The following is an 8,946-nucleotide window of genomic DNA, read 5'->3' as shown; positions in this document are numbered from 1 at the left end:
TAGCATTTTCTCCCTTTTTAGGCACTTCTCAGTACAGGATTTCAACCAAACTAACAGAGTAACATCACCCGGTGATACTGAACACAGCCATGCTAGCGGCTAACCGTTAGCATGTTGCTAACCAGAAGTAGCTTTGGGAAGGTCCTACCAACTGCTGCTTAGCCATGGTTCTTCTGCCTTTACAGACAGAGAGAGGGCTGCAGCTGTCAGTGAGTCTCCATGACAACGCTGCTAGCAAGAGGCTCCTAGGAGGTCCATTGACTTAACATGGCACCTTTCAACGGCCGCTGCGAGGGCTGTGAAGACCGTAGGAACCTGAAATTCACAGTGTTACTTCCTGTTGCTATTTCTGATGGTACGGTACGCACCAAGTGGCAGGCGCCTTGCTAAATTTCTTCAGAAATTTTTCTAGTTAGGCGCCTGCCATAGCATTTGCAATGAGGAGGCAGTGCTGTGCTTCGCACAGCACTGCCTCCAATGCAAATGCATGGAGGCACCTATTACTATGCACCTCTAAACGCGTCTCTTTATTAATTAGGCGCCTGCCATAGCATTTGCAATGAGGAGGCAGTGCTGTGCTTCGCACAGCACTGCCTCCCATGCAAATGCATGGAGGCACCTATTACTATTCACCTCTAAACGGACTATTTATTAGGCGCCTGCCTTGCATGTGCAATGAGGAGGCAGTGCTGTGCGAAGCACAGCACTGCCTCCCAATGCAAATGCATGGGCAGGGCCTATTACTATGCACCTCTAAACGGACTCTTTATTATTCTTTATTTTTCTTCCTTCACGATTAATAGGGCCCGAACCTTAGCGTGCACCCCCACAATATAGGCATCAAAACCTGTGGCTCGATCTCGAGATGTGTGCTACTACTTTGATTGGGATTTCGAGTTACCATGGCAACAAAATTAGCGAAAAGCCAACCCCCAAAAAACCCATGATAATCAATGGAGTCGGGTAGAAAGAAAGCCTCAAAAAAGCCTCAAAATGACCATTTTCAAAGCTGTACTGTGTCGCCATGCTTTCACCTATGAACACCGTTTAACTTCCAGTTTGTAGATATATCTGTGACCTACTCAGAAGTGAAAACGGGATGTGGATATCTTTTATCGTCTTTTCACAGTTACTCCTCAAAGCTCATGTCCGAAAATCAGCAAAATCATCGTTTACAATGAAAGTCAATGACGGAATTCTCCAACCGCTAGAGTGGGCCACTCTAGCTTTTTTAAAGATTTTAAAACTCCGAACAACTTGACCTTACTCGCTCAATTTTCACTCTATGTAGACAAATTATACATCAAAACGTAGGTATTTTTGTCAGGCTTCGGGAAATGTAACCCTCATTGGTGTGGCATTTATAGATTTTTCGCAAATCACCTCAGACCGACACAAACCCGAAACCTCCCCCATTCATTTCCTATGGAGCGGTTTTGAAAAATGACGTCTAAAAATCCAAAACATCACATGTTTTCGCATCGTCGCTACTCCTAAACCGTTTTATGTACAGACATGAGACTTTCACAGATGAATGTCCCAACCCTTCTGGCACTCATAAAAAAGGAATTTTGTGGATAACTGTTATGGTTTTTCCGCAGGAACAATTTGTTCGGGAGTAGCGAATATGCAAAATCCTGAAATCGCTTTGGAGCTGCATTTTCCCATATCATCCACTTTTTTACATCGTCGCTGTGCCTACACCGATTTTTGTAAAAATATGAAAATGAGCTACATGGTCATCAAAAGCCTGCTGATACTCATAGTGAAAGAATTATTTTGATATCTCTTATACTTTTTGAGTTACAGCGATTTGTTCGGAAGCGTTTTAAGAGGATTTCTGAAAATCCATAAAAATGTCCTTTACATCATAATTTTTTACGCCTTTATTAAACTTTTTCCAGCAAAAACCGATAGCAAGTCTTCTTCCCCTATCCTTTACGAAATAAACACAGAAAAAATTACGTCTCTACCATTTACGGTTCCGGAGAAATCGTGCGTTGTTCGAGGCAAAGTTCTCCATTATAATCCAATAGGCAGACTTGGACACCAAGTGTCTGCACTTTTTTAGACTGGCCCGCTGCAGCTGTGTCAGTGAGTTTCCATGACGACGGAACTCTGAGGGCCAGTGGGAGACGTTCCATTGAGATAGAATGGCAACTTTCGACGCCAGCTGCAGCGGCTGTGATTAATGTAGAAATCTGAAATTCGCACAGTCACTTCCTCTTAACATTTTAAAATTTTAAAGTGACTTTCAGCCATGTGTCAATTTTCTGTCAAATTTTGGATTTTACATGCTTTCCTATTGGGTCTTTGCTTCCAACAGGACCTGGCATGATGCCTAGACACGACCCACTTGGCCAATACAGCACCACCCACATGTGGGAAATGGCACTACACACCATTTTGGTCAAATGTTGAGTTCTGTGCCCAGATGTGGTGAGGCTGAGTTGCTAAAGGAGGCCAATCTGACCAATGAACTTTGGTCACGTTTGGTGACATTAAGTATTGGCACCCCTATTTGAGGCACTTCCCAGTACAGGATTTGGACCAAACTGACAGAGTACAATCACCCGGTGATACTGAACACAACCATGTTAGCGGCTAACTGTTAGCATGTTGCTAACCGGAAGTAGCTCTAGAAAGGTCTCACCATCTTCTGCTTCACAGAGTCTGTTCTTACTTTAGAGAGAAAGCTCCACAAGAAATTTGGGCTACGTGGCATAAAGCATCTCCAAGCTATCAGGTGTCAAACATCCAATGCTCTTCAATGGGGGACCAAACCCCTTATGGTCCCAATACTGCATGCCCATATATGGCGCTACAGTATAGCTCAAATGGAAAGTGCAGGCTTTGCATGCAAGAGGTCGTGGGATCGAAACCCGGCGTGGCAGACTAAGATTTTTGTATTATAATCCCCACAGTGTGTATATTAAAACATATGTGCTGATCCCATGAAGTATTTTTTTGTACCACCCGCCATTTTCAGTTACCATGGCAACGTTATAAACAACGTTTTTTCTCCCTATTTAAGGCTCATCCCAGTACAGGATTTGGACCAAACTAACAGAGTACACTCACCCAGTGATACCAAACACAACCATGTTAGCGGCTAACGGTTAGCATGTTGCTAACCGGAAGTAGCTCTAGGAAGCCTGTACAAACTTCTGCTTGACAGATTTGGTGAATTTTAGCATTTTCTCCCTTTTTAGGCACTTCTCAGTACAGGATTTCAACCAAACTAACAGAGTAACATCACCCGGTGATACTGAACACAGCCATGCTAGCGGCTAACCGTTAGCATGTTGCTAACGGAAATAGCTTTAGGAAGGTCCTACCAACTGCTGCTTAGCCAGAGTTCTTCTGCCTTTACAGACAGAGAGAGGGCTGCAGCTGTCAGTGAGTCTCCATGACAACGCTGCTAGCAAGAGGCTCCTATGACTTAACATGGCACCTTTCAACGGCAGCTGCGAGGGCTGTGAAGACCGTACGAACCTGAAATTCGCAGTGTTACTTCCTGTTGCTATTTCTGACGGTACGGTACGCACCAAGTGGCAGGCGCCTTGCTAAATTTCTTCAGAAATTTTTCTAGTTATTCTTTACTTCTTCTTCCGTCACGATTAATGCGGCCCGAACCGTAGCGTGGACCCACACAATATAGGTATCAAAACCTGCGGCTCGATTACGAGATGTGTGCTACTACATTTATTGGGATTTCGAGTTACCATGGCAACAAAATTAGCGAAAAACCACCCCCAAAAAACCCATAGGAATGAATGGAGTCGGCTCGAAAGAAAGCCTCAAAAAAGCCTCCAAATGACCATTTTCAACGCTGTACTGTATCGTCATGCTTCCACCTACGAACACCATTTAACTTCCAGTTTGTAGATATTCTGTGAACTACTCAGAAGTGAAAACGGGATGTGGATATCTGTTATCGTCTCCTCACAAATACTCCTCAAAGCTCATGTCCGAAAATCAGTGAAATCATCGTTTACAATGAAAGTCAATGACGGAATTCTCCAACCGCTAGAGTGGGCCACTCTAGCTTTTTTAAAGATTTCAAAACTACTCCGAACAACTTGACCTTACTCGCTCAATTTTCACTCTACATAGACAAATTATACATCAAAACGTAGGTATTTTTGTCAGGATTCGGGAAATGTAATCCTCATTGGTGTGGCATTTATAGATTTTTCGCAAATCACCTCAGACCGACACAAACCCGAAACCTCCCCCATTCATTTCCTATGGAGCGGTTTTGAAAAATGACGTCTAAAAATCTAAAACATCTCATGTTTTCGCATCGTCGCTACTCCTAAACCGTTTTATGTACAGACATGAGACTTTCACACATGAATGTCCCAACCCTTCTGGCACTCACAAAAAAGGAATTTTGTGGATAACTGTTACGGTTTTTCCGCAGGAAAAATTTGTTCGGGAGTAGCGAATGTGCAAAATCCTAAAAACGCTTTGGAGCTGCATTTTCCCACATCATCCACTTTTTTACATCGTCGCTGTGTCTACACCGATTTTTGTACAAACATAAAAATGAGCTTCATGGTCCTCAAAAGCCTGCTGATACTCATGGTGAAAGAATTATCTTGATATCTCTTATACTTTTTGAGTTACAGAGATTTGTTCGGGACCCTCTTTAGAGGATTTCTGAAAATCCATAAAAATCCCATTTAGATCATAATTTTTTACGCCTTTATTAAACTTTTTCCAGCAAAAAACGATAGCTTTTCTTCTTCCCCTATCAGTTACGAACTAAACGCCGAAAAAATTACGTCTCTACCATTTACGGATGAAGAGATATCAAGCGTTGTTCGGGGCAAAGTTCTCCATTATAATCCAATGGGACTTATTGTGAGCAAAGTCTCTGCACTTTGGTGCAGAGACTTTGGCCGCTGCAGGTGTGTGAGTGAGTTTCCATGACAACGGAACTCTGAGGGCCAGAGGGAGAAGGTCCATTAGGATACAATGGCAACTTTCGACGCCCGCTGCAGCGGCTGTGATTAAGGTAGGAATCTGAAATTCGCACAGTCACTTCCTCCTAACATTTTAAAATTTTCATGTGACTTTCAGCCATGTGTCAGTTTTCTGTCCCATTTTGATTTTACATGCTTTCCTATTGGGCCTTTGCTTCCAACAGGACCTGGCATGATGCCCAGACATGACCCAATTGGCCAATACAGCACCACCCACATGTGGGAAATGGCACTACACACCATTTTGGTCAAATGTTGAGTTCTGGACCCAGATGTGGTGAGGCTGAGTTTCTAAAGGAGGCCAATCTGTCCCATGAACTTTGGTCACGTTTGGTGACATTAAGTATTGGCACCCCTATTTGATTCACTTCCCAGTACAGGATTTAGACCAAACTGACAGAGTACAATCAGCTGGTGATACTGAACACAACCATGTTAGCGGCTAACGGTTAGCATGTTGCTAACCGGAAGTAGCTCTAGGAAGGTCTCACCAACTTTTGCTTCACAGAGTCTGTTCTTACTTTAGAGAGAAAGCTCCACAAGAAATTTGGGCTACGTCGCATAAAGCATCTCCAAGCTATGAGGTGTCAAACATCCAATGCTTTTCAAAGGGGGACCAAATCCCTTATGGTCCCAATAATGCATGCCCATATATGGCGCTCCAGTATAGCTCAGATGGAAAGTGCAGGCTTTGCATGCAAGAGGTCGTGGGATCGATTCCCGGTGTGGGAGACTAAGAGTTTTGTATTATAATCCCCACAGTGTGTATATTACAACATGTGTGCTGATCCCATGAAGTATTTTTTTGTACCACCCGCCATTTTGAGTTACCATGGCAACGTTACAAACGACGTTTTTTCTCCCTATTTGAGGCTCATCCCGGTACAGGATTTGGACCAAACTAAGAGTACACTCACCCAGTGATACCAAACACAACCATGTTAGCGGCTAACGGTTAGCATGTTGCTAACCGGAAGTAGCTATAAGAAGCTTGTACAAACTTCTGCTTGACAGATTTGGTGAATTTTAGGATTTTTTCTCCCTTTTAGGCACTTCTCAGTACAGGATTTACACCAAACTAACAGAGTAACATCACCCGTTGATACTGAACATAACCCTACTAGCGGCTAACCGTTAGCATGTTGCTAACCAGAAGTAGCTTTGGGAAGGTCCTACCAACTGCTGCTTAGCCAGGGTTCTTCTGCCTTTACAGACAGAGAGAGGGCTGCAGCTGTCAGTGAGTCTCCATGACAACGCTGCTAGCAAGAAGCTCCTAGGAGGTCCATTGACTTACCATGGCACCTTTCAATGGCCTCTGCGAGGGCTGTGAAGACCGTAGGAACCTGAAATTCGCAGTGTTGCTTCCTGTTGCTATTTCTGACGGTACGGTGCGCACCAAGTGGCAGGCGCCTTGCTAAATTTCTTCAGAAATTTTTCTAGTTAGGCGCCTGCCTTGCATGTGCAATGAGGAGGCAGTGCTGTGCGAAGCACAGCACTGCCTCCCAATGCAAATGCATGGGCAGGGCCTATTACTATTCACCTCTAAAGGCGTCTCTTTATTAATATTCTTTTTTATTCTTCCGTCACGATTAATGCGGCCCGAAAAATAGCGTGCACCCCCAAAATATAGTTATCAAAACGTGCGGGTCGGTCGGGAATAGTGTGCTACTACTTTTATTGAGGTTTCGAGTTACCATGGCAACAAAATTAGCGAAAAACCACCCCCTAAAAAACCCATAATAATCAATGGAGTCGGGTAGAAAGAGAGCCTCAAAAAAGCCTCAAAATTACCATTTTCAACGCTGTACTGTGTCGTCATGCTTTCACCTACGAACACCGTTTAACTTACAGTTTGTAGATATATCTGTGACCTACTCAGAAGTGAAAACGGGATGCGGATATCTTTTATCGTCTCTTCACAGTTACTCCTCAAAGCTCATGTCCAAAAAATCAGCAAATCATCGTTTACAATGAAAGTTCAATGACGGAATTCTCCAACCGCTAGAGTGGCCCACTCTAGCTTTTTTAAAGATTTCAAAACTCCGAACAACTTGACCTTACTCGCTCAATTTTCACTCTACGTAGACAAATTATACATCAAAACGTAGGTATTTTTGTCAGGATTCGGGAAATTGTAACCCTCATTGGTGTGGCATTTATAGATTTTTCGCAAATCACCTCAGACCGACACAAACCTGAAACCTCCCCCATTCATTTCCTATGGAGCGGTTTTGAAAAATGACGTCTGAAAATCCAAAACATCACATGTTTTCGCATCGTCACTACTCCTAAACCGTTTTATTTACAGCATGAGACTTTCACACATGAATGTCCCAACCCTTCTGGCACTCAAGAAAAATGAATTTTGTGGATAACTGTTACTGTTTTTCCACAGGAACAATTTGTTCGGGAGTAGCGAATGTGCAAAATCCTGAAAATCGCTTTGGAGCTGCATTTTCCCACATCATCCAGTTTTTTACATCGTCGCTGTGCCTACACCGATTTTTGTAAAAATATGAAAATGAGCTACATGGTCATCAAAAGCCTGCTGATACTCACAGTGAAAGAATTATTTTGATATCTCTTATACTTTTTTTAGCCAGAGCGATTTGTTCGGGACCATTTTCAGAGGATTTCTGAAATTTCATAAAAATGTCCTTTAGATCATAATTTTTTACGCCTTTATTAAACTTTTTTCCAGCAAAAAACCGATAGCAAGTCTTCTTCCCCTATCCGTTACGAAATAAACACAGAAAAAATTACGTCTCTACCATTTACGGTTCCAGAGAAATCGTGCGTTGTTCGAGGCAAAGTTCTCCATTATAATCCAATAGGCTGACTTGGACACAAAGTGTCTGCACTTCTTTTAGACTGGCCCGCTGCAGCTGTGTGAGTGAGTTTCCATGACGACGGAACTATGAGGGCCAGTGGGGAACGTTCCTTGAGATAGAATGGAACTTTCGACGCCAGCTGCAGCGGTTCTGTGATTTAATGTAGAAATCTGAAATTCCACAGTACTTTCCTCTTAACAGTTTAAAATTTTCATGTGACTTTCAGCCATTTGTCACTTTTCTGTACCATTTGGGATTTTCACATGCTTCCTATTGGGCCTTTGCTTCCAACAGGACCGGGCATGATGCCTAGACACGACCCACTTGGCCAATACAGCACCACCCACATGTGGGAAATGGCACTACACACTATTTGGTCAAATGTTGAGTTCTGGGCCCATATGTGGTGTAGGCTGAGTTGCGAAAGGGGCCAATCTGACCAATGAACTTTGGTCACGTTTGGTGACATTAAGTATGGCCCCCTATTTGAGGGCACTTCCCAGTACAGGATTTGGACCAACTGACAGAGTACAATCACCCAGTGATACTGAACACAACTTGTTAGCGGCTAACGTTTAGCATGTTGTAACCCGAAGTAGCTCTAGGAAGGTCTCCCAACTTTGTGCTTCACAGAGTCTGTTTCTTCCTTTGAGAGAAGCTCCACAAAAATTTGGGCTACGTGCATAAAGTATCTCCAGCTATGAGGTGTCAAACAGCCAATTCTTTTCAATGGAGGACAAAAACCCCTTATGGTCCCATAATGCATGCCCCATATAGGCGCCACAGTATAGCTCAGAGGGAAGTGGCAGGCTTTGCATTTGAGAGGTCGTGGGATCGAAACCCGTGTGGGAGACTAAGATTTTGTATTATAATCCCACAGTGTGTATATTAAACATGTGTGCTGATCCCATGAAGTATTTTTTTGTACCACCCGCCATTTTTGAGTTACCATGGCAACGTTAATAAACAATGTTTTTTCTCCCTATTTGAGGCTCATCCAGTAGAGGGAGTTGGACCAACTAACAGAGTACACTAACCCGTGATACCAAACACATCCACTGTTAGGTCGGCTAACGGTTAGCATGTTGCCTAACCGGAAGTAGCTCTAAGAGCCTGTACAAACT

This window comes from Fundulus heteroclitus, unplaced genomic scaffold (genome assembly GCF_011125445.2).
Source record: "Fundulus heteroclitus isolate FHET01 unplaced genomic scaffold, MU-UCD_Fhet_4.1 scaffold_37, whole genome shotgun sequence".
Lineage (NCBI taxonomy): Eukaryota > Metazoa > Chordata > Actinopteri > Cyprinodontiformes > Fundulidae > Fundulus > Fundulus heteroclitus.
This window is presented reverse-complemented; position numbering follows the sequence as displayed.